Source organism: Monodon monoceros, unplaced genomic scaffold, assembly GCF_005190385.1.
Source record: "Monodon monoceros isolate NGI ecotype Baffin Bay Population unplaced genomic scaffold, NGI_Narwhal_1 Super_Scaffold_12, whole genome shotgun sequence".
Taxonomy (NCBI): Eukaryota; Metazoa; Chordata; class Mammalia; order Artiodactyla; family Monodontidae; genus Monodon; species Monodon monoceros.
In genome coordinates, this window is record NW_021703768.1 from 81,709,413 (window position 1) to 81,736,979 (window position 27,567).

Below are 27,567 nucleotides of genomic sequence, written 5' to 3' on the forward strand. Positions count from 1 at the left end.
GAGTGGCTTACCTAATCTTTTCTACCCCAGACCTTCTAATATTTTTTAATCCCCTCCATTAAGCCATTTGTTGTTTGAAATACCTGGAGTTACTTCTGGTTTCCTGACTGAACCTCAATTAATACAGAGTCTCTGGAAGAAAAGGGATCCAGAATTCATTCCCTTCTTTTCAAGTTCTTTGGTGGTCCTGACTGAAGAAAGGAACCAAGGACCCCAAATGGGAACTCACCAAGAGGAAAGGAGAAAATGGGCTGATGATCTGTGATCAACTCCAGGGTTGTCCATAGGGGGAGAGTTTATTTGGCAATATGTAACTAAAGATGAAAAACCATCTGTCCTAGGCACTCAGGCACAATGACCATTCTTCAGAATTAGTAGCTGGGCATGCATATGACCACTAAAACTTGTAGCTTTGAAAGCATGTAAGGTACCACTTCTGTTTGTACAGATATTGGACTCAGAAAGAGCAATTGCAACATGAAAAACAGATGCATCATATCACATTTCCAGGCCTCGCAGAGACAGAAAAGTCATCATCAGCCAAGATCCTCCTAATCTTCCAACAGATGCACAAATAGACCTGCCTCTGCGACCTTTTCTTCTTTTTTGGAATAATGGAAGAACTCTGTATGAACCAAATTAAGACCAGTACCTCCTCCTGCTTTCTCAGTGATCTCTAGCTTTTAGTTATCCTGTCTCCTTCTCTATCTTCAACCTCTTTGCCACCAACAATGATGTTAATAAGCATGCAAATATGCTCTGAGAACTCACAACCACCAAAGGCTCTCTTTTGAACAATGTAAGTCACTTTACCGAGTCTATTATTGGCCAAACTTTTCCAAAAAGGTATTTATTTATATACGGCCTCTGTTTTTTTTTGTTTTTTACCCCCAAACACCTGTCAACGATTTCAGTATAGCTTATTTAAGTCTTCACTATTCCCTCAAAAATCTTCTCTGGCTATGGTCATTCATTCATTCACACATTGTTTTTCATTTTTTTTCCTTTCACAAATATTTATGTAGCACTACATTAGGAGCTGGACATTAAAAGAAAATGTAAAAGGGGAATTGTCCCTGCCTTGATTAATGACGCTTATGTTGCAAGTGCAATTAGCATCTTTTTAAAAATCAATTTACTTTGTAAACCAAGAAAAACAATAATACAAACTTATTGCAATAAGTCAAAAAATATGAGGATAGATACATAAAAGAAAATGTAATAATCTCTCCCCAACTAATTAGCTGATATTAACAGTTAGCTGTAGATTCTTCCACACATTTCTCTAAATGCATATAATTGAGGTTATAACACATGAAACTGCTGATATTCTACTGTTTTTCACTTGCAAAACATTATCAAATGATTCAACTTAATACATATGTGCATGTATACAGATTTTTATTTATTTTTAAATAGTTGTTGAGCAGTGCTTAAATAACATTTTAAAAACTGTGAATGGTTTAATGAGTGAATATTTGTGTTCACCTTTGTTGGGAAAATATAATTTTTAAAAACTCTGCTGAGCCAGAAAAATGGCTTCACGAAGGCAGAAGTGAGAGAAAATAATTTTATTTTTGAATGAGTATTAAGCCAGAACACGATGAGCCTTACAGGTAACTCACTAAGAGATTTCAAAGGCAGAAAGAAATCTCACCCTTTTATACAGCCAAGCAGACACAACCCATTCCATACATGCTCCCAAGGTAAACAATAACTATTGTTCAAGTAAGAGGACTTGACAGCACCATTGTCACACATAGTTCATTCTAAATTCACCTGAGATGATCCATTATATTCGTTAACTGGATTTACCCAAAGGCAAATTAAATTCTTACCTCTATGACAGGTGGTAGTTTTGCAACTTGGTCATGGTTGGGCTCTCACAGAAACTGGGAAATATGGGTGCTACCTTCCTTGATGATTATATTTCAAAGGTATGGTTCCTAGGTCCTACAGAAAGATATTCCAGAATTGTAAAACTGACAAAAGACTTATTTAACTTTAAAAAGGTTTACATACATTTCAAAGAGACTGAGAAAGTATTTATAATTATAAATTTTCTAAAGCAAATATCTAAGAAAACGGAGGGCAGGACATCTCTTCCCTTATTTTTCACAGGGAGAATCAAACCTTTTATTTTGTATTTGTACATCTTTACATATCAAGAACCAAAACATTTACATAAAATTAGCTGCCTTTTTAAAATCACAAAATGTTATCTCCCAATAACTGAATAGTTGAAGATAAAAATTTATAGGATGAGAAAATAAGTGAGGAACGAAAGTACCATAATCAGTTATCCATATAGATGTTATTTTTAGACAATTGAGCAAGATTAATTATCTATACACAAGTAAATTTCTTCCAATTTTTATTTTGCATAGGTAAACAATCATGATCAAACAATAAATTCTACACATGATTTATCCTAGTTTAATAGTAAGAGCATGGATGTTGCAGTGAAAAATACATATACTAAATCTTGATGGAAATTAAAATGCTTCTCCTTTCCTACTGTAGAAGTTCAATTATATGTTGAAAAACCACAACTAGTAAAATATGGAGGTATAAATGAAATAAACAGTTATGCAGACTAGAAAATATCACACACTTATTTCATGTCTGAACAATTATCTGTTTCACTTTTACATTCAGGTTATCTCATGTACATGCTCAATCAGTATGCTTATATCACTAAACTATACTTAATTTTGTATTACTGATGCTTGCATATTTCCTGGCACAGACAACACCCAATAACTGTTTACTGGATTAAATTTTAGAATGACTTTATTCCAAACCCAGTAATTGTTTATTGGATTAAATTTTAGAATAACTTTAGTTTAAAATTATCTAAGGATGAATCTTGTCCTCATTTTTTTTTTCTTTAGAGGAATACTAAGCTTTCAAACTAAGCCCCCAAATAGTTCCTTTAATTTGCTAAATTAATTTTACAATATAAAAAGTATCACAGAATCATATTTATGCATTTACTTGTTGCTTATTCATATTCACTGTCATCTCAATCACAGCTAATGGTTACTACTGAGTGCTCACTATAGACCTGGTAAATATTTTATGAATGTTGTCATTCCTAAGTTCCACAAGTCTGTAAGTTGTGTTTGCTAGTCTTACAACTGGTGAAACTTAAAGAAATTAAAGATAGTAAGTAACTTGATTAGGGTGATACAGCTACTAAGTGGTAGGGCCTAGCTTAAACCCATGTCAGTCTAAGTATATAGTTCCTGCTCCAAGGCCTCCGATTCTTTTGCCAACACGTAGCTCTGCCTCTCTTAACTAGGTCATGTGTGCCCAGGCCATATGGCAAGCAGTCTACATAGTATCAACCAAAGGAAGTGGCAAATTCTTGCTTTTTCAAACCACTGTTAATAGTCAAGACAGCTTAATCCCTGAGGTTAGCAAATTAACGTGATCATGGTGATAAACATTCTAAGTCAGTCGATAACGTGGTTTGGATGACCAGTTCATTTATAAGAGAATAAAAGAAGTGGGTGTTACAGATGTGACCCATGAGGGAAACTCGGTGAGCAGCTGACATATAGGAAAAACATTCAGAACTTGTGGAAAGGCTTTGAGCAGGTATGCAAACAAATACCCAGGCAAATGTATTGTGGTTCAGGAGAATTTCCCCAGCACTCCCAGTAAGGCCTGGAACGATAAATAAAAACTACAACCAAGGAGTTACAGAAAATGTGAGGCTTAATTATATTTCACTGAATACTACGCAGCACAGTTAATTCAATAAACTCTAGAACCTTTATGCTTCTGGGGATGCACATAGTGCTACATCCTGCTGGGCCAGTACGTAGACTTGCGCAGCCTTTTCTGCAAGGAAAAGGAGAGAGCTTAGCTCTTAAGGGAGAGCTAAAGAAGGCAGTATACTCAGGGAGGGGAGGAGTGATGAGGGTGGTGGGGAGTGCAGGAGAAAAGCCTTTAGAGGCTTCATATCTTTTCAGATTTTATGGTTTTGCTGTTAGCACAAGTTCATGTGCCTGACACACAGTGAGGCCAAACAAACCAAAACGTCCTTGTTTGGAGCAGAGAAAGGTTTATTGCAGGGCCATCTGTGTCACGGGGTTAAGGGTATCAGTCCTTAGGCTCCAGGAGGCCTGGGGCTATATGCACCTGGTCATCAAGTAGTTAACATCTTCCATTTGGTGGGGGATTTTCACATCTGTAAAACAACTCAGGAAATACTGTTATCTAGGTAACAGAGAGGAGCTAAAGCAGAGGATATGGGGGAAGGGCCTATCCCGGGAAGACCCCATAGGGTCCTGCTCTGTTACTTGGCTGCTGACCTAATTCTATTTACCTTATTCAGGCTGCAGAAAAAGGGAAGGCATAGCCTGCAGGTACTATCCCACAGAAGTTTTAAACAAATATTCTCTTAATGATTTATGATATGCTTTGCTTTGCTTATTGCCCTGAACCTCAAGTTCCACAGGAAATTATATTTGTGATGAACACTGCACTACATTGTCATATCTCTTTTTATTATTGCTTTTCACAGTTACTTAAAGCTTGTATTGTTATATAGCTACTTATTTTGTTCATATCATTTCTTCTCTATGGTAAACCCCTTGAGGGTAGGATTGTGTCCTAGAGAACAACTCTCTTTGTATAAGGCAGGGCACTTGCCGACTTAATCTGGCAGAGAATTCAGGCATAGTGATCTTTGTTCCAGCAACAGCCCATGGGAGACACTGCACTGAAGCAAAGAGGCTCCTCATTATTCAGGGATTATTTTCACAGCAAGTGAAAGAAACCCACCTTAATTCACCTTAATCAAGGAGAAATATTTTGTTTCATGGACTCGAATTACAAGAAAAGCTAGAGTGAAACTTGTCTTGTGCATTTAGAACAAGTAAATCAATTATTACCACAACTATTGCTGTATGACAGCAGACAAAACTACAGAAAGCTTTAATTTTCACATTTCTAAAATAGCAGAACCACAGGAAAGAGTGCCTCTCTCTTACCAATATTTTAGAAATCCTAGGGAAATATTCACAAGTCCATTAAGGGCTATGAAGAAAGAGGCAAGATCCCAACAGTTCCCTTTTATCATATTGTTAGAATGTGGGGAGAAGGTGCAGTTCCTCAAACGAATACGAAGGCTAATGGGTGAATATTTGTGAGCTTGAAAGCCATTATGTTTTATATCTAATGTAGAATGTGATGAAAGGGAAGAAGTAGACTATTTTAACATGTGTTGAGCACCTACTACATGTCCTATAAACTTTATTATATACATTATAAACTCATCAAAATATCCATAAAGGATAATAAATATGAAGATGGGATGGGATGATACTGGGCAGTACCTTTGCCCTGTAAATGCTAAACCAGTGAAACATTTATTACTAAGATAAAGAAATAGAGATTTTTAAAACCATTAACACTGAGGTTTAACTTCTCTATTGATTTTAGGATTACTTGTCTGTCCAAACAATACTAGATAATTTAAAAATTCCATCTGCAAAGAGAGTGTTTGCACAGTACCACATGCAAGCATTCTACATGGCTTATATAATTTAACCCTCATAAAAATACCAGAATGTAGGTGTTTATATTTATTAGGATTTAAACTAAGCTACTTTAGCAAAGAGACCCAAATATACGTTGACTTTAAAAAAAAAGATACAGGTTTATTTCTTTTTTAAAGAATACTTAGATATATAGGGTGATCCAGAATGTGTTATCCCAAGAGGGTTCTGCCAGATTCAAGGTAGAGCTTCCATCTCTTGAGTCCAAGATGGTGCCATTTCCCAAGCCCAACTATTGCTCTGGTACTGCTTTCTCCAGCCAGTGGAAAAAGAAAAAAAAGGGGGTAAGGGGTGGTGTAAGTGGGTTATTTTAAGAACAGAATCTGAAAGTTGCATGTAACATTTGTGTTCTCCTGTGAGCCAGAGCTGAGTCAGATGATCTCACTCAAGAATAAGGCAGGTTAAGAAATGTCTCTAGCTAGGAGAGCAGAAGCCCTACTAAAACCTATGTGTATGTGGCAGAATTGGTCAAGGCAGATTTACTGTGAAGTTAGGGTGGTATAACTTTCAGAGCCCATATGCTTCTTCCAAGACTCTGAGGGAGGGGAAGCTAGCAACATATTCATTTATTTATTTTATACCCTTTTGTCCTTAACACTTCCAAAAGATAGATCTGTCCCCAACAGGTAGGACTTATCTATAAACTAATACAAGGAGAATAAATCCTGGAGGAAAATTCACTGTCTCTGCCTCTAAATAATTTCCAATGAGGCCCAGAGAAGTTAAGTAACTTACAAAAAGTCACATAGATTTGGAGCTGAAATCAGAACCTGGGTCTCTACGGCACAAAGACTTTTGACTCATATTTCTAGTGCATCAAGTACTCATATATTTTAGATTTTATTTCCTCCTGACATTATCTCGGGAGAAAAGCTGGACAATCTAGAAATCACAAGGTAATTAATTGGCTACATCACTTTGTCCCTATCTGTTCAGATGCTCTTGGAAGACAAAGTGAAAGAGAACATGTGAAGCCCAGCTGCCAAGCTGACATGACAGCCAGTTAGTTGGGTGATGCCACTCTCAGATCAACCCAAAGGTTAATGACACAGATGCAGTCAAAGATCTGATGGATAGAGGCTGTGAACCCTGTATCAATAACTTACAGCGAATGTCTGGAGGCGGCAGATGAAGCGGCTCGTCATCATGATGAGCATGGCAGTCCATTTTTATAAAATTGTCATAAAGGATTATTAAATTTCACATCTTAGTTTGCTTGGGGAAAATATCAAATATCAGTAAAGGGTGCATTTTAAAAACAACGTTTACTATAAACTCTTGCTTCTGGCCTCATGTCAAACTAACAAAGAAGTGCTAGGCAATTTGATCCATGCTTTTCATTTTTCCATTTCTGAGCCAAGGTATTTTTTCATACTTATTATTAACTTCACATGTTTTTAAAAACAATAGTTCTGGTTTTAAGAATTTTTTAAGTTAGGAAAATATTTAATTATCAAGAAAATAATCTCAAAATTTGAATATGACTGCAAGTTGAGTATTTATTCACCAAAGCAATTTGGAGTATACATTCCTCAAAGTTAAGTACCATAACAAAATGTAGACACATGCCTTTCTTTTTATACAATTCCTATTTACAGTAAATTCAGAAAAGCATCCTGCACTAAGCCAGAGAGGACTTAAAGTGGTCTGTCTCTAGATACGTTTTTTTTAATTTTAAGACTGGATTCAGAGAGTTCCATCTAATTTGAGGTGTATTTACTATGTATCAGCTCCATTATCCAACTTTCTATAGTAAATCTTAAAATTCTTATATTTGTAAAAACCCCTACGAACACCTGAATTATTTGGTAAAGTTTAAAAGACCCAATACAACATTTTTTGAAAGGCAATTATAATTATAAAGTAATCACTACTAAAGTATAACAAGTTGTCATAGTATCTATTTAGAAAACCATTCAGTTATTCTACCATGCACATTTTCACACATAGCATTGTGCTGCTGTTCTAATAATTGTTTACTATCTTAATATGACAGGGCTAATACCCACCCTCTTAAGGAAATTACCTTTCTTTAGCACTGTATTAATATTATCCTAGGTTACTTTTAATTTGTAGCAAGTTGTTCCCAATTCTATACCACCAACCATTCGACTTAATGATCTACTTGATGGACATCACTAAAAACAGTTTGTAAAGTTGACTTAACAAAATGAAATGATATTCAATATCAGTTTGAGTTGTTGCAATGAAAAGAGCTCATAGTACACTGGAAAGCTGTGGGAAATTGTTGGGAATTACTATTCTATGGATTGATACAAATAAAGAAAAAATCATAGAATTCTAGAATTATAAGGTACAGGAGCTATTTAGGCCAACATGCTAATTAAACAGTCCATGGATCAAAAACTAGACGTGATAAAAATCATAAAATGGATTGCCTGCTGAACTAAGTTTTGGACCTAGTGCTGTGTACAGTATAGCCTACTGTTTTGCCTAAGATTGTGCAGTATCCCAGAATGGTTTGTGCTCTCTTTTAGGTTCCAAAATGTTCTACCTTGTAACAAGTAAATGTAAATTAACTGGTTGACTGACTAGCTGATTGACTGACTTACAGGCTAAGGCTAACTGGTTGCCTGACAGACTAGGGCTTCCCAGGGAGGGTCAAGGTTACCATTCTCTACAGGCTCCTCAAATAAACCTCCAGAGTCAAACATAACTGACAAACCTGATATCTGGAGTACCAAAGTTACTGAAAAGCTTTCAGGGAAAATTTTTCTAAATGTAACTGAAAACTCTTCAAATTTTTCTTAATCCCCTCATATTTTTTTCTGCTTCATATAAAAATACTAATTAGGGTCTTCTCCCTTTTTTTATTGATGAGTCTGGCTAATGGTTTATCAATTTTATCTTCTCAAATAACCAGCTTTTAGTTTTATTAATCTTTGCTATCGTTTCCTTCATTTCTTTTTCATTTATTTCTGATCTTATTTTTATGATTTCTTTCCTTCTGCTAACTTTGGGGTTTTTTTTTGTTCTTCTTTCTCTAATTGCTTTAGGTGCAAGGTTAGGTTGTTTATTCGAGATGTTTCCTGTTTCTTAAGGTAGGCTTGTATTGCTATAAACTTCCCTCTTAGAACTGCTTTTGCCGCATCCCATAGGTTTTGGGTCGTCGTGTCTCCATTGTCATCTGTTTCTAGGTATTTTTTTATTTCCTCTTTGATTTCTTCAGTGATCACTTCATTATTAAGAAGTGTATTATTTAGCCTCCATGTGTTTGTATTTTTTAGAGATCTACCGTATGCTAACACATATATATGGAATTTAAGAAAAAAAAATGTCATGAAGAACCTAGGGGTAAGACAGGAATAAAGACACACACCTGCTAGAGAATGGACTTGAGGATATGGGGAGGGGGAAGGGTAAGCTGTGACAAAGTGAGAGAGAGGCATGGACATATATACACTACCAAATGTAAGGTAGATAGCTAGTGGGAAGCAGCCGCATGGCACAGGGAGATCAGCTCGGTGCTTTGTGACCACCTGGAGGGATGGGATAGGGAGGGTGGGAGGGAGGGAGACGCAAGAGGGAAGAGATGTGGGAACATATGTATATGTATAACTGATTCACTTTGTTATAAAGCAGAAACTAACACACCATTGTAAAGCAATTATACTCCAATAAAGATGTAAAAAATAATAATAATAAAAATAAAAGATTATACTTCTTTAAAAAAATACTAATTAGAAAATTAAATTATGTTCAATATCTAAAAATGAAATTATATAGTGAGTAATTCAACATCAACACCTGATACTATGTGATAGACCTATGGGCATAATATTGTGATATTATGACACTCACAAAAATAGTATAACATTTATATTTCAAGATTTGCACATAATTCAATGGCTTTCAAAAGTCAACTTTTCAATACAAACTTTAAAATTAATGATAACAACTTTTTCTATCTAAAACAACTGTAGCAAGTTGATGCACTTTATTCTGGCATTCATGATTTAGAAAAATGTTTTTTGCAAGCTTCATACAAAAACATCTGAACAAATTAAAAATCATTGCAGCAATGTACATAGATCTCATATTCCTTTGATTTCCCCCTTCTTTTTGATTTCTACACCTCTTATATTATGAGAAGACATTACCAAAGAAAAGACAATAAATTACTACGAAAGACAACATTGGTTCTTAGCAAGAAAGGAGAGTGAAAATCAGCTCTTTTATGTGACCAAAGAATCTCTTTATTTAATGTCCTTATTAATGTGAACTGAACCTAAAAATGTGAACATCTAGATATATATTGCTTAATTCCAGTTTCACCTGCATTAGATAAACTGTCTTATAACTTCCTTTCTTAAGGAATAATATTTACATGTTAATTTCTTTTCCTCAATTTCTCACTAAACTTCAAATCATTTTGGAGTAAATAGTATAGTAAGGCATTATATAAATATGAAAAACTTAAGTACTACAGTAAGGAATTATGTAAATATGAAAAACTTTTTAAATATCAAGAATTTTAAATGTATATAATGCTTGATCCTTCATATTATCTTTAGAATTTCAACATTTATATACAAACATGAAATGCTAAGACTGAAATGCCTAAACTTTGTTCTGTTGTTATATGGGAGCACTTACAGTATCAGATTCTAACTTAATCAAAACTGAACTAAAATGAAAAGCATCATTGTAATCAACCATATGGCTGCTTCATTCTAAACTGGTTATTTTTAAAGAGCCAGACTCCAACATTCCTCCTTAGAGGGAGAATAAAAACCGTATTACTACTGTACACATCAAAACTACATTGGTCAACCAGTCATTGTGTTAGCTGGCACTAAATTCCTGAACAGCATAGTAGTGCAACACAGGTCTTCCAGATGACTATGAATGGATGGTCTTCATTTGTCAGAGATTAATCTGGTAGACATGGCCTTTGTAGAAATAGCTAGAAAATATAGCACAAATTCTGAAGGAGCAGGGATGGGGAGAGTCATCTTTTTCATATGACCAGTGACCCTTCTTTTTTAATGTTACCACTGCTGCACATAGATCCTAAAAATGCAAGAGAAAGATTCCATTTCATTGTATTGATAATCATCCTCTTGGGAAACCAATTTAGTCTGAATGTACCCTCAGAAAGGATTCTGCTTCTTGCAGATAATTGTAGATCAATTTCAGATGAAGATTTAGTAGCCTTTTAAAAAATCTTTTAGGGCATTTTTTAATGCTCTGTAGAGAGTTGAAGAGTGTGTGTGGGGAGGGTGGAAGTAAGCTGATAAAATGCTATTATTGAAGAACTTCAGGCTAACCAAGAACTTTAAGATTTGTATTCAGTTCTATGGCAAATGGCACCAGCTTATCTTACAGGTTACATGCATTATAGATTTGGAAGCAATAAAAGACAGATCTGGGTCTCCATTTGGGCTCATGGGCTGCAGTTTGCCCTCTTAGGTTCCAAATTTCTCAGTTCTTCCCTACTACACATTCAGCTTTTCTCTCAGACTGTTGGACTAACCTGACCTTTTGAGACTTGAGACCTGGTACAAGATGCAGAGGCAACAGCCTTGTACAGACTTCTGCACTAGGAACAACTGTGTGAAGTGAAAGCCTCTATAATAAATCTCTATTCTACATCACTCATAGTGATTCTACTTCTCAGGCTAAATCCTGACAGGTAAAGTAGTAATTCAGAGACATGAAGAAATTAATCAAAGGGATTAATTGCCAAACACTCTCAAAGAGGGTTAGTAGAAGAACCTAGAAGCATACTTTACCTTCTTTGATTTGATTCCATATCCCTAAATGTATACTTCTATAGTTCTTATTTTATTTTAGAGACTACTTTACACAATAACACCTAGTTTCTCCTAAGGTAGAAAGAATGTAGCTCCTAGTAGCTCCTCCTTCAAATATTCACTCTCAAACTAACTGAAGTCTTCAGTCTTAAGTGTCCTTGTTCCACTTTTCCCTGCCTACTTGATGACTACTTGTAGAGTCTGTCCCTCGGGCTATGTTAGCAGTCCTTAAAAAAACTATCGCAAATTTTTCTTTTTGTGTATTAAGAGTGAAGTCTTTATACTTTAGCAGTTCACTGCAAACTTGTGAAGGAAGTGATGTTCACATTTCCTTTTCCTTCTATAAGGGTCAGCCAAGCTCTGATGTTTCTAGGAAAAGCTGAGTAGAGCAATGACCACATCTTGTAGCACAGTGCTAAATCAGCCACGCTGTGAAAGGGAGCAATGCATATCAGCTCTTTGACTAGGAGCTACCACACAGACATTTCCTTTTATTGCAGCAGACTTGGTTTTTGGCAACCTGGGCACTTCATTTTTCTTCCCAGACAGCTGTTTCTGAGTCACACGCTCACTGTGCATGGCCTTTCTTTTTCCTAACAGTGTCAAATATTCAATATTATAAGTATTTACTGAGCACTTACCATGTATCAGGCACAGAACTTAGCCTAGGCCTACACTGGGATAAGATATATGATGAGGGAAACCTCTTCAGCTTATCTGAGGACATGGCACATGCTTGGGCATACAGACTACTCAAAGAGGAGAATTATAGTACCTTTTGTTGAGGTTAAAACACATGCATTTTATGCTGCTTTAAAATTTTTACCTAACCTGTCACTGGTAAAGTTTTATATAATGGGAATAGGATTTCCCATTCTTTTCTCTAAGCTAACCCTCAGTGTTTCCATTATAGCACAATTAATATGTAGCTGGGAAGAAATGTTTTACAGCTGATCTTTAGGGTTTGCTTATTAGATATGCTGTGTCTTAGGCTTGGGCTTTTACCTTATCCACTAAATGTACATTCAAATGATAATTCTATAGATGGCATTGTAGACTGGGGAGTCCTACTCAGGACATAAGAATAAAAATCAATTCCCTTTTTTACTCGTTTTCCATTCATCAGTACACCCTACCACAATACAATAATACAGTAGTCAGCAACCCATTTTTGACAAACAGCAACAAAGAAGCAATATGTATTGCTAACTTTTTACAAATGCAAGTTTAAAACTAAAAGAAAGCAAAACAGGGACTATATAAATAACTTCAATTTTACTAAAAGACAAAGCTTAGTTATACACACACACACACTACACACACACACACACAAAAGTACACTAGTGTGCACTAAAATACATCCCAAAGCAGAAACTCATGTTTATAAGAAGAAGACAGAGTAGACATTTTCTGAAAATATACTCAATTTTGTTAGATCTTTTGAACAAGTGACTGCAAAATAGTACATCTACCTAAAGCAATGATGCCTAAAATATGTTTTTATACCTTAAGGCAGAAAAAAGAGCTTCCCTCCTTTACCATTCAGGTTAAAATACTTTGGATTCATTTTTCATTGTTGGCCCCTTGGCTCTTCTTACTTTATTAAGGATACATTAGTAGGTTTTAAACTTTAATAATAAATATTTACAACAAAAACTACAAAAGTATGTGGTTTTTTAATTAATTTTTTTGGAGTATAGTTGTTTTACAATGTTGTGTTAGTTTCTGCAGTACATCAAAGTGAATCAGCTATACATATACATATATGCCCTCTTTTTTGGATTTCCTTCCCATTTAGGTCACCACAGAGCACTGAGTAGAGTTCCCTGTGCTATACAGTAGGTTCTCATTAGTTATCTATTTTATACATAGTAGCATATATATGTCAATCCCAATCTCCCAAAATTCATCGCACTCCCCCGTTTCCCCCCAAAAGTATGTTATTAAAGAAGCCATTTCTGAAAGCAATTTAAAACTGTGGACCATGTGAAAAAAATATATGAAATAGACAAAACGATTTATGTGCTGCCTCAGTCACTATTATTATTTATTTATTCATCTGTACTTGTACACTCAGTGCTTTTGGAAATGATTTAGGGCAACTTATAAAAATACGTACTACAACAAAATGCTTATCAAAAAAGTAAAGAATTTGTGGCAAAGGTAAATAAGGGTAGAGACAACAGAATAAATTTAAGAGTTACAAAAATGCATGCCCTGGAGTACAGTAGCTAACATTGAGCCTCTAATTTGGCAGTACACTGTCTATAATAGTAAAGCCAGAGGAAACACAACTGGTTCTTTGAGGCATAGATTCCAAAATATGAAGATAGGCCAGTTTCTCAAAGAAGAACATTCATTGCTTACACGGACACTAAAGATAAATACCTTCACTAGACAAAGTGGTATGTTTCTGTTGTTTTTAAAATATATATATATATATATATATATATATATATATATATAATTTTAACAGTTGACTTAGGGATAATTAATCATATGCAGTAGTTCTGGAAAACTGAAGTCCAGGTATGTAGGATGTAGCCTTTTGTATTTTGTAGACCTACTGTAGGATGTAGCCTTTTGTATTTTGTAGACCTACTGTAGGATGTAGGTCTTTTGTATTAATCCAAATATAGCTTTGAAAATATAAACTGAGATGATTCTTAACCAATTCTTAGTTATAGACCATTTTGAATACCTGGTGAAAATAACAGACAGCCCATTAAAATTCATATGCATAGAATTTATGTGCAATTTTAAGGTGCTCTTAGATCCTCCCTTATCCAAAGTTAAGAATCTCTGAGCAAGAAAAATGGATGGACTACTTGATTTTCAGAAAATCCTTTGTAAATATTATTTATTTCCACAAAGATTTTGAGACACTGAGCAGTACTGAGTTTGAGGTCATTCTCCCTAATAAGTTTCTAGCGCATGTATTCTGTGCTGTGGCTTAAACCAAAACCAAGCAGGAGTTAATAGGTTAGGCAGGGGGTAGAACGGACACCACTTTACAAAAGAGAGAAAGAAAATTAAAATGATACACACACAAATGCCTAATTTAATAGAAGGTCTTTCTTCCTCTGCACAGAAATAGGATATAAAAGAATTCCTGAAAGGGTCTCCACAGGGATTTCCAGAGGAAATCATACCATCAAAGGAGTGCATAGATAGTGTAGCAAAAAACGATGGCAACAAGAAAATTAGTCTAGAAAATATGTGCAGCTCATTTTAGTAATACTTCCTGATTTGTAAAAAAGGGTGTATCTGTGTATGTATGTATTCTCCAGTAAAGCACACACAAATATATAATAGTAAAAGATCAAAGTGCATGTTCCAAAATACATGTCAATTGCTGGATACAAAGCAGTAAATTATTGGAAGACAGGTACCAAAAACCAAAATATGCCTTGGTTATGGAATAGCCGCTCTGAAGTCATTTTTCTTACTATTGATTACATAATCAATTCAGTTGTCTCCAAACTTAATACATTTCTGTCAATTGCATAGAAGAGAGTGTGTACCTTTCTATCCTTTCTATGAAGAACACGTTTCCAGTTCAAGTGAAAGTAGCAGCAAGTCAAGGTTTTTCCTTGCAAACTTAGGCATTAAAAAAGTATTAAAATATGAGTACTGTATAAAAATCAATAGTGAGGTGTCTAAATTGATTCCAAATAGCTCTCATCTCAGGTATTGTATAAGTGTGAGATAAATTTAGAGAGTATTCCACTAACACTTTAAGTACCTAGATGCAACCAGTGATGAATTATATCTAAAAATAGACTTTTGGAGAGAGACCTTCAACATGGTGGAGGAGTAACACGTGGAGATCACCTTCCTTCCAACAAATACATCAGAAATACATCTGCATGTGGAACAACTCCTACAGAACACCTACTGAATGCTGGCAGAAGACCTCAGACTTCCCAAAAGGCAAGAAACTCCCCATATACCTGGGTAGGGCAAAAGAAAAAGAAAAAACAGAGACAAAAGAATAGGGACGGGACCTGCACCAGTGGGAGGGAGCTGTGAAGGAGGAAAACTTTCCACACACTAGGAAGCCCCTAAGCAGGCAGAAATGGGGGGTGGGGGTGGGGAAGCTTCGAAGCCGCAGAGAAGAGCACAGCAACAGGAGTGCGGAGGGCAAAGCGGAGAGATTCCCGCACAGAGGATCGGTGCTGACCAGCACTCACCAGCCTGAGAGGCTCCTCTGCTCACCCGCTGGGGCACATGGGGGCTGGGAGCTAAGGCTCAGGCTTCGGAGGTCAGACGCCAGGGAGAGGACTGGGTGAACACAGCCTGAAGGGGGATAGTGTGCCACAGCTAGCCGGGAGGTAGTCCAAGAAAAAGTCTGGAGCTGCCTAAGAGGCAAGAGACCATTGTTTCAGGGTGCGTGAGGAGAGGGGATTCAGAGCACCGCCTAAACGAACTCCAGAAACGGGCACAATCCACGGCTATCAGCATGGACACCAGAGACAGGCATGAGACACTAAGGCTGCTGCTACAGCCACCAAGAAGCCTGTGTGCGAGCACAGGTCACTATCCACACCTCCACTCCCGGGAGCCTGTGCAGTCCACCACTGCGAGGGTCCCGTGATCCAGGGACAACTTCCCCAGGAGAACACATAGCGTGCCTCAGGCTGGAGCAACGTCACGCCAGCCTCTGCTGCCGCAGGCTCGCCCTGCATCCGTATCCCTCCCTCCCCCAAGGCTCAGTGAGCCAAAGCTCACTAATCAGCAGCTCCTTTAACACCGTCCTGTCTGAGCAAAGCAGAAATGCTCTCAGGTGACCTACATGCAGAGGCGGGGCCAAACCCAAAGCTGAACCCCAGGAGCTGTGCGAACAAAGAAGAGAAAGGGAAATCTCTCCCAGCAGCCTCAGGAGCAGCAGATTAAATCTCCACAATCAACTTGATGTACCCTGCATCTCTGCAATACCTGAAGAGACAACGAATCATCCCAAATTGAGGAGGTGGACTTTGGGAGCAACTATAGACTTGGGGTTTGCTTTCTGCATCTAATTTGTTTCTGGTTTTATGTTTAACTTACTTTACTATTTAGTTTATTATCATTGATATATTTGTTTATTGATTTGGTTAGTCTCTTCCTTTATGTTTATATATATAGATTTTTTTTTTTTCCTTTTTCTCTTTTTGTGACTGTGTGTGTGTATACTTCTTTGTGTGATATTTTTTCCTTTTTTTAACACTTTAAAATTGTTTTTATCTTAAAATTTTTTTTAATTTTTTAGTTCAATAACTATATTTTATTTCTTTTATTTATTTGTTTTCCTTCTTTCTTTCTTTTTTTCTCCCTTTTCTTCTGAGTCATGTGGCTGACTGGGTCGTGGTGCTGTGGCCAGGTGTCAGGTCTGTGCCTCTGAGGTGAGAGAGCCGAGTTCAGGACACTGGTCCACCAGAAACCTCCTGACCCATGTAATATCAATCGGCGGGAGCTCTCCCAGAGACCTCCATCTTAATGCTAAGACCCAGCTACACTCAACAACCAGCAAGCTACAGTGCTGGACCCCCTATGCCAAACAACTAGCAAGACAGGAACACAACCCCATCCATTAGCAGAAAGGCTGCCTAAAATCATAACAAGGTCACAGACACCCCAAAACACACCACTGGACACAGTCCTGCCCACCAGAAAGACAAGATCCAGCCTCATCCAACAGAACACAGGCACCAGTCCCCTCCACAAGTAAACCTACACAACTCACTGAACCAAACTTAGCCACTGGGGGCAGACACCAAAAACAATGGGAACTATGAAACTGCAGCCTGCAAAAAGGAAACCCCAAACACAGTAAGTTAAGCATAATGAGAAGACAGAAAAACACAGCAGATGAAGGAGCAAGGTAAAAACTCACCAGACCAAAAAATGAAGAGGAAATAGGCAGTCTACCTGAAAAAGAATTCAGAGTAATGATAGTAAAGATGATCCAAAATCTTGGAAAAAGAATTGAGAAAATACAAGAAACATTTAACAAGGACCCAGAAGAACTAAAGAGCAAACAAACAGTGATGAACAACACCAAAAATGAAATTAAAAATTCTCTAGGGGAATCAATAGCACAATAACTGAGGCAGAAGAATGGAAAAGTGACCTGCAAGAAAAAATAGTGGAAATAACTACCACACAGCAGAATAAAGAAGAAAGAAAGAAAAGAATTGAGGACAGTCTCAGAGATGACTAGGACAACATTAAATGTACCAACATTTGAATTATAGAGGTCCCAGAAGAATAAAAGAAAAAGAAAGAATCTAAGAAAATATTTGAACAGATTATAGTTGAAAACTTCCTTAATATGGGAAAGGAAATAGTCAATCAAGTCCAGGAAGCACAGAGAGTCCCATACAGGATAAACCCAAGGTGAAACACGTCAAGACATATATTAATCAAACTATAAAAAAATTAAATACAAAGAAAAAAATACTAAAAGCAGCAAGGGAAGAACAACAAATAACATACAAGGGAATCCCCATAAGGGTAACAGCTGACCTTTCAGCAGAAATTCTGCAAGCCAGAAGGGAGTGGCAGGACATATTTAAAGTGATGAATGGGAAAAACCTACAGCCAAGAATACTCTGCCCAGCAAGGATTTCATTCAGCTTCAAGGGAGAAATTAAAACCTTTACACACAAGCAAAAACTAAGAGAATTCAGCACCACCAAACCAGCTTTACAACAAATGCTAAAGGAACTTCTCTAGGCAGGAAACACAAGAGAAGGAAAAGACCTACAAAAACAAACCTCAAACAATTAAGAAAATTGTCATAGGAACAAACATATTGATAAGTATCTTAAATGTAAATGGATTAAATACTACAACGAAAAGACAAGACTGGCTGAATAGATACAAAAACAAGACCCGTACATATACTGTATAAAAGAGACCCACTTCAGACCTAGGGAAACATACAGACTGAAAGTAAGGGGATGGAAAAAGATATTCCATGCACATGGAAATCAAAAGAAAGCTGGAGTAGTAAATCTCATAACAGACAAAATAGACTTTAAAATACAGTCTATTACAAGAGACAAAGAAGGACACTACATAATGATCAAGGGATCAATCCAAGCAAAAGATATAACAAATGTAAATATTTATGGACCCAACATAGAAGCACCTCAATTCAAAAGGCAAATGCTAACAGCCAAAAAAGGGGAAATCGACAGTAACACAATCATACTAGGGGACATTAACACCAAACTTTCACCAATGGACAGCTCATCCAAAGACGGAAACACAAGCTTTAAATGATACATTAAACAAGATGGACTTAACTGATATTTATTGGACATTCCATTCAAGAACAACAGAATACACGTTCTCCTCAAGTGTTCACGGAACATTCTCCAGGATAGATCATATCTTGGGTCACAAATCAAGCCTTAGTAAATTTAAGAAAACTGATATGATTATCAAGTATCTTTTCTGACGACAACTCACTAGACTAGATATCAATTACAGGAAAAAATTTGTAAAAAATACAAACACATGGAGGCTAAACAATACACTACTAAAAAACCAAGAGATCACTGAAGAAATCAAAGAGGAAATAAAAAAATACCTAGAAAAAAATGACAATGAAAACACAACGACCCAAAACCTATGGGATGCAGAAAAAGCAGTTCTAAGAGGGAAGTTTACAGCAATACAATCCTACCTCAGGAAACAAGAAACATCTCAAATAAACAACCTACCCTTACACCTAAATTAATTAAAGAAAGGAAAACAAAAAAACCCCAAAGTTAGCAGAAGGAAAGACATCATAAAGATCAGATCAGAAAAAAATGAAAAAGAAATGAAGAAAACAAGAGCAAAGATCAATAAAACTAAAAGCTGGTTCTTGAGAAGATAAGCAAAACTGATAAACCATTAGCCAGATGCATCAAGCAAAAAAGGGAGAAAACTCAAATCAACAGATTAGAAATGAAAAAGAAGAAACAACTGACACTGCAGAAATACAAAGGATCATGAGAGATTGCTACAAGCAACTCTGTGCCAATAAAATGAACAACCTGGAAGAAATGGACAAATTCTTAGAAATGCACAACCTTCTGAGACACAACCAGGACGAAATAGAGAATATGAACAGACCACTCACAAGCACTGAAACCGAAGATGTGATTAAAAATCTTCCAACAAAAAAAATTCCAGGACCAGATGGCTTCACAGGTGAATTCTATCAAACATTTAGAGAAGAGCTAACACCTATCCTTCTCAAACTCTTCCAAAATATAGCAGAGGGAGGAACACTCCCAAGCTCATTCTACGAGGCCACCATCACCCTGATAACAAAACCAGACAATGATGTCACAAAGAAAGAAAACTACAGGGCAATATCACTGATGAATATAGATGCAAAAATCCTCAACAAAATACGAGCCAACAGAATCCAACAGCACATTAAGAGGATCACACACCATGATCAAGTGGGGTTTATCTTAGGAATGCAAGAATTCTTCAATATATGCAAATCAATCGATGTGATTAAACCATATTAACAAGTTGAAGGAGAAAAACCATAACATTATCTAAATAAATGCAGAAAAAGCTTTTGAGAAAATTCAACATCCATTTATGATAAAAACCCTCCAGAAAATAGTCACAGAGGGAACTTACCTCAACATAAAAAAGGCCATCTATGACAAACGGACAGCCAACATCATTCTCAGTGGTGATAAACTGAAACCATTTCCTCTGAGATCAGGAAGAAGACAAGGTTGTCCACTCTCAATTATTATTCAACATAGTTTTGGAATTTTCAGCCAAAGAAATCAGAGAAGAGAAAGAAATTAAAGGAATCCAAATTGGAAAAGAAGAAGTAAAGCTGTCACTGTTTGCAGATGACATGATACTATACATGGAGAATCCAAAAGATGCTACCAGAAAAATACTAGAGCTAATCAATGAATTTGGTTAAAGTAGCAGGATACAAAATTAATGCACAGGAATCTCTTCCATTCCTATAGACTAATGATGAAAAATCTGAAAGAGAAATTAAGGAAACACTCCCATTTACCACTACAACAAAAAGAATAAAATACCTAGAAATAAACTTACCTAAGGACACAAAAGACATGTATGCAGAAAACTGTAAGATACTGATGAAAGAAATTAAACATGATACAAAAGATGGAGAGATATACCATGTTCTTCGACTGCAAGAATGAACATTGTGCAAATGACTATACTACCCAAAGCAATCTACAGATTTAATGCAATCCCTATCAAACTACCAATGGCATTTTTCACAGAACTAGAACAAAGAATTTCACAATGTGTATGGAAACACAAAAGACCCTGAATAGCCAAAGCAATCTTGAGAAAGAAAAACGGAGCTTCAAGGAATCAGACTCCCTGACTTTAGACTATACTACAAAGCTACAGTAATCAAAACAGTATGGTACTGGCACAAAAACAGAAAGATAGATCAATGTAACAGGATAGAAAGCCCCACAATAAACCCATGCACATATGGTCACCTTATTTTTGATAAAGGAGGCAAGAATATACAATGCAGAAAAGATAGCCTCTTCAATAAGTGGTGCTAGGAAAACTGGACAGCTACATGTAAAAGAATGAAATTAGAACACTCCCTAACACCATACACAAAAATAAGCTCAAAATGGATTAAAGACCAAAATATAAGGCCAGACACGATAAAACTTATAGTGAAAAACATAGGGAAAACACTGTATGACATAAATCACAGCATGATCCTTTTTGACCCACCTCCTAGAGAAATGGAAATAAAAACATAAAGAAATGTGACCTAATGACACTTAAAAGCTTTTGCACAGCAAAGGAAACCATAAACAAGATGAAAATGCAACCCTCAGAATGGGAGTAAATATTAGCAAATGAAACAACTGACAAAGGATTAATCTGCAAAATTTACAAGGAGCACATGCAGCTCAATATCAAAAAAACAAACAACTGAATACAAAAATGGTCAGAAGACCGAAATAGACATTTCTTCAAAGAAGATATACAGATGGTCACAAACACATGAAAGGATGTTCAACATCACTAATCATTAGAGGAATGCAAATCAAACTACAGTGAGGTATCACCTCACACCATTCAGAATGGCCATCATCAAAAAATCTAAAAGCCATAAATGCTGGAGAGGGTGTGGAGAATAGGGAACCCTCTTGCACTGTTGGTGGGAATGTAACTTGATACAGCCACTATGGATAACAGTACAGAGGTTCCTTAGAAAAGTAAAAATAGAACTACCATACTACCCAGCAATCCCACTATTGGGCATATACCCTGAGAAGACCATAATTCAAAAAGAGTCATGTACCACAATGTTCCTTGCAGCTCTATTTACAATAGCCAGGACATGGAAGCAACCTAAGTGTCCATCAACAGATGAATGGAAAAAGAAGATGTGGCACATATATACAATGGAATATCACTCAGCCATAAAAAGAAATGAAACTGAGTTATTTGTAGTGAGGTCGATGGAGCTAGAGTCTGTCATACAGAGTGAAGTAAGTCAGAAAGAGAAAAACAAATACCGTATGTAAACACATACGTATGGAATCTAAGAAAAAAAATTGGTTCTGAAAAACCCAGGGGCAGGACAGGAATGAAGATGAAGACGTAGAGAAAGGACCTGAGGACACGGGGAGGGGGAAGGGTAAGGTGAGACAAAGTGAGAGACTGGCATGGACATATATACACTACCAAATGTGAAACCGATAGCTAGTAGCAGGCAGCCACATAGCACAGGGAGATCAGCTCGGTGCTTATGACCACCTAGAGTGGTGGGATATGGAGGGTGGGAGGGAGACACATGAGGGAGGAGATATGGGGATATATGTATATGTATAGCTGATTCACTTTGTTATAAAGCAGAAACTAACACACCATTGTAAAGCAATTACACTCCCATAAAGATGTTTAAGAAAAAAAATAGTTGGGCTTCCCTGGTGGCACAGTGGTTGAGAGTCCGCCTGCCGATGCAGGAGACACGGGTTCGTGCCCCGGTCCGGGAAGATCCCACATGCCGCAGAGCGGCTGGGCCCGTGAACCATGGCTGCTGAGCCTGCGCATCCAGAGCCTGTGCTCCACAACAGGAGAGGCCACAACAGTGAGAGGCCCGTGTACCGCAAACAAACAAAAAAAATAGTTAACCAACAAGGACCCACTGCATAGCACAGGTAACTCTACTCAATACTCTGTAATGACCTATATGGGAAAAGAATCTAAGAAAGAGTGGATATATGTGTATGTATAACTGATTTGCTTTGTTGTACAGCAGAAACTAACACAACATTGTAAATCAACTATACTTCAATAAATTTGCATAAAAAATAAATAAATAAATAAAAATAGAGTTTTGACTTACTTGGGCCAATAAGTTCGTTTTTAATTAATCTATTTTGAGTTTTGGTCACTTTTAACCAAAGAGTACAGGCATATGTAACCGTGATTGAGTCCAAGTCACAGTGATAAAAGACAAGGTCAACAAAAGTTCCACATTAACTAATATTATCATTAACAAATATTTCAACAAAGTAATGAATAATACAGAGTTTGATAATAAAACCATCATACCTTAAGCTAGCCTACTCTTCAAATAGAAAAGTAGATATAAGAGCCCAGATTACTAACTGTCAAGAATAGAGTTTATGAAATATTTTATATGTCTTACCTACGTCTATTTGCTTTTTAGCTCGCTAACATTTTTCTAAGTCGTTTTCTATTAAACTCTGCATTTTTTTTTCCCCCTAGGCTTCCAAGTTAACTCTTTGCTTCTCTGGAAATCTTTCCTATTTCCTTTCCATTTTTCTTTTAATTTTTCAATTTTATTTATTTTTTTATACTGCAGGTTCTTAGTAGTCATCAATTTTATATACATCAGTGTACACATGTCAATCCCAATCGCCCAATTCATCACACACACCACCACTGTCCCACGGAATTCCCCCCTTGCTGTCCATACGTTTGTTCTATGTCTCAATTTCTGCCCTGCAAACCGGTTCATCTGAACCATTTTTCTAGGTTCCACATATATGCATTAGTATACGATATTTGTTTTTCTCCTTCTGACTTACTTCACTCTGTATGACAGTCTCTAGATCCATACACATGCCAACAAACGACCCAATTTCGTTCCATTTTATGGCTGAGTAATATTCGATTATATATATGCACCACATCTTCTTTATCCATTCGTCTGTCAATGGGCATTCAGGTTGCTTCCATGACCTGGCTATTGTAAATAGTGCTGCCATGAACGTTGGGGTGCATGTGTCTTTTTGAATTATGGTTTTCTCTGGGTATATGCCCAGTAGTGGGATTGATGGATCATATGGTAATTCTATTTTTAGTTTCCTAAAGAACCTCCATACTGTTCTCCATAGTGGCTGTATCAAGTTACATTCCCACCAACAGCAAGAGGGTTCCCTTTTCTCCACACCCTCTCCGGCATTGGTTGTTTGCAGATTTTCTGATGATGCCCATTCTAATTGGTGTGAGGTGATACCTCATTGAAGTTTTGATTTGCATTTCTCTAATAATTAGTGATATTGAGCCACTTTTCATGTGCTTCTAGGCCATCTGTATGTCTACTTTGGAGAAATGTCTATTTAGGTGTTCCACCCATTTTTGGATTCAGTTGTTTGTTTCTGTAATATTGAGCTGCATGAGTTGTTTATATATTTTGGAGATTAATCCTTTGTCCACTGATTCGTTTGCAAATATTTTCTCCCATTCTGAGGGTTGTCTTTTTGTCTTGTTTATGGTTTCCTTTGCTGTGCAGAAGCTTAGAAGTTTCATTAGGTCCCAATTGTTTATTTTTGGTTTTATTTCCATTACTCTAGGAGGTGGATCAAAAAAGATCTTGCTGTGATTTATGTCAAAGAGTGTTCTTCCTATGTTTTCCTCTAAGAGTTTTATAGTGTCTGGTCTTACATCTAAGTCTCTAATCCATTTTGAGTTTATTTTTGTGTGTGGTGTTAGGGAGTGTTCTACTTTCATTCTTTTACATATAGCTGTCCAGTTTTCCCAGCACCACTTATGGAAGAGACTGTCTTTTCTCCATTGTATATCCTTGCCTCCTTTGTCATAGATTAGTTGACCATAGGTGCACGGTTTTATCTCTGGGCTTTCTATCTTGTTCCATTGATCTATTTTTCTGTTTTTGTGCCAGTACCATATTGTCTTGATCACTGTAGCTTTGTAGTATAGTCTGAAGTCAGGGAGTCTGAGTCTTCCAGCTCTGTTTTTTTCCCTCAAGACTGCTTTGGATATTCGGGGTCTTTTGTGTCTCCATACAAATTTTAAGATTTTTTTGTTCTAGTTCCATAAAAAATGCCATTGGTAGTTTGATAGGGATTGCATTGAATCTGTAGATTGCTTTGGGTAGTACAGTCATTTTCACAAAGTTGATTCTTCCAATCCAAGAACATGGTATATCTCTCCATCTGTTGGTATCATCTTCAATTTCTTTCATCAGTGTCTGATAGTTTTCTGCATACAGGTCTTTTGTCTCCTTAGGTAGGTTTATTCCTAGGTATTTTATTCTTTTTGTTGCAGTGGTAAATGGGAGTGTTTCCTTAATTTCTCTTTCAGATTTTTCATCATTAGTCTATAGGAATAGAAGAGATTTCTGTGCATTAATTTTGTGTCCTGCAACTTTACCAAATTCATGTTTATCTCTAGTAATTTTCTGGTGGCATTTTTAGGATTCTCTATGTATAGTAGCATTTCACCTGTGAACAGTGACAGTTTTACTTCTTCGCTTCTGATTTGTATGCCTTTTATTTCTTTCTCTTCTCTGATTGCTGTGGCTAGGACTTCCAAAACTATTTTGAATAACAGTGGGGAGCGGGGACATCCTTGTCTTGTTCCTGATCTTAGAGGAAATGCTTTCAGTTTTTCACCATTGAGAATGATGTTTGCTGTGGGTTTGTCACATATGGCCTTTATTATGTAGAGGTAGGTTCCCTCTATGCCCACTTTCTGGAGAGCTTTTATCATAAATTGGTGTTGAATTTTCTCAAAAGATTTTTCTGCATCTATTGAGACGATCATATGGTTTTTCTTCTTCAATTTGTTAATATGGTGTATCACATTGGTTGATTTGCATATATTGAAGAATCGTTGCATACCTGGGATAAATCCCACTTGATCATGGTGTATGATCTTTTTAATGTGTTGTTGGATTCTGTTTGATAGTATTTTGTTGAGGATTTTTGCATCTAATTTCATCAGTGATATTGGTCTGTAATTTTCTTTTTTGTAGTATCTTTGTCTGTTTTTGGTATCAGGGTGACGGTGGCCTCATAGAATGAGTTTGGGAGTCTTCTTCCTCTGCAATTTTTTGGAAGAGTTTGAGAAGGATGGGTGTTAGCTCTTCTTTAAATGTTTGATAGAATTCACCGGTGAAGCCATCTGTCCTGGACTTTTGTTTGTTGGAAGATTTTTAATCACAGTTTCAATTTCATTACTTGTGATTGGTCTGTTCATATTTTGTATTTCTTCCTGGTTCAGTCTTGGAAGGTTATACCTTTCTAAGAATTTGTCCATTTCTTCCAGGTTGTCCATTTTATTGGCATAGAGTTTCTTGTAGTAGTCTCTTTGGATGGTTTGTATTTCTGCGGTCTCTTTTGTAACTTCTCCTTTTTCATTTCTAATTTTATTGATTTGAGTCCTCTCCCTCTTTTTCTTGGTGAGACTGGCTAATGGTTTATCAATTTTGTTTATCTTCTCAAAGAACCAGCTTTTAGTTTTATTGATCTTTGCTATTGCTTTCTTTGTTTCTATTTCATTTATTTCTGCTATGATCTTTATGATCTCTTTCCTTCTGCTAACTTTGGGTTTTGTTTGTTCTTATTTCTCTAGTTCCTTTAGGTGTAAGGTTGGATTGTTTTTTTGAGATTTTTCTTGTTTCCTGAGGTAGGCCTGTATAGCTATAAACTTCCCTCTTAGAACTGCTTTCGCTGCATCCCATAGGTTTTGGATCGTCATGTTTTCATTGTCATTTTTCTCTAGTTATTTTTTGATTTCCTCTTTGATTTCTTCAGTGATCTCTTGGTTATTGAGTAACATATTGTTTAGCCTCCATGTGTTTGTGTCTTTTACATTTTTTCCTCTGTAATTCATTTCCAATCTCATAGCATTGTGGTCAGAAAAGAAGCTTGATATGATTTCAATTTTCTTAAATTTACTGAGGCTTGATTTTTGACCCAAGATGTGATCTATCCTGGAGAATGTTCCATGCCCACTTAGGAAAGTGTAATCTGCTGTTTCTGGAAGGAATGTCCTATAAATATCAATTAAATCTATCTTGTCTATTGTGTCACTTAAAGCTTCTGTTTTCCTATTTTCATTTTGGATGATCTCTCCATTGGTGTAAGTGAGGTGTTAAAGTCCCCCAATATTATTGTGTTACTGTCTATTTCCTCTTTTATAGCTGTTAGCAGTTGCCTTATCTATTGGGGTGCTCCTATATCTGGTGCATATATACTTATAATTGTTATACCTTCTTCTTGGATTGGTCCCTTGATCATTATGCAGTGTCCTTGTCTCTTGTAACATTCTTTATTTTAAAGTCTATTTTATCTAGTATGAGCATTGCTACTCCAGCTTTCTTTTGATTTCCATTTGCATGGAATATCTTTTTCCATCCCCTCACTTTCAGTCTGTATGTGTCCCTAGGTTTGAAGTGGGTCTCTTGTAGACAGCATATATATGGGTCTTGTTTTTGTATCCATTCAGCAAGACTGTGTCTTTTGGTTGGAGCATTTAATCCATTCACATTTAAGGTAATTATTGACATGTATGCTCCTATGACCATTTTCTTAATTGTTTTGGGTTTGTTTTTTTAGGGCCTTTTCTTCTCTTCTATTTTCCACTTAGAGAAGCTCTTTTAGCATTTGTTGTAGAGCTGGTTTGGTGGTGCTGAATTCTCTTAGCTTTTGCTTGTCTGTAAAGCTTTTGATTTCCCCATCGAATCTGAATGAGATCCTTGCCGGTAGAGTAATCTTGGTTGTAGGTTCTTCCCTTTTATCACTTTAAGTATATCATGCCACTCCCTTCTGGCTTGTAGAGTTTCTGCTGAGAAATCAGCTGTTAACCTTATGGGAGTTCCCTTGTATGTTATTTGTCATTTTTCCCTTGCTGCTTTCAGTAATTTTTCTTTGTCCTTAATTTTTGCCAATTTGATTACTATGTGTCTCGGCCTGTTT

General features: G+C 36.5%; 1 long non-coding RNA gene across 1 annotated transcript in view; it reads right to left on the minus strand.

Annotated features, from left to right (window-relative positions):
* Positions 1-1,565: 1,565 nt before the first annotated feature.
* The window catches only part of LOC114891939, a 53,878-nt gene continuing 27,876 nt past the window's right edge, over positions 1,566-27,567 (minus strand). The window contains exon 3 of the long non-coding RNA XR_003792641.1: positions 1,566-1,953. This is a non-coding gene — a long non-coding RNA (uncharacterized LOC114891939). The remainder of the gene's footprint in view (positions 1,954-27,567) is intronic.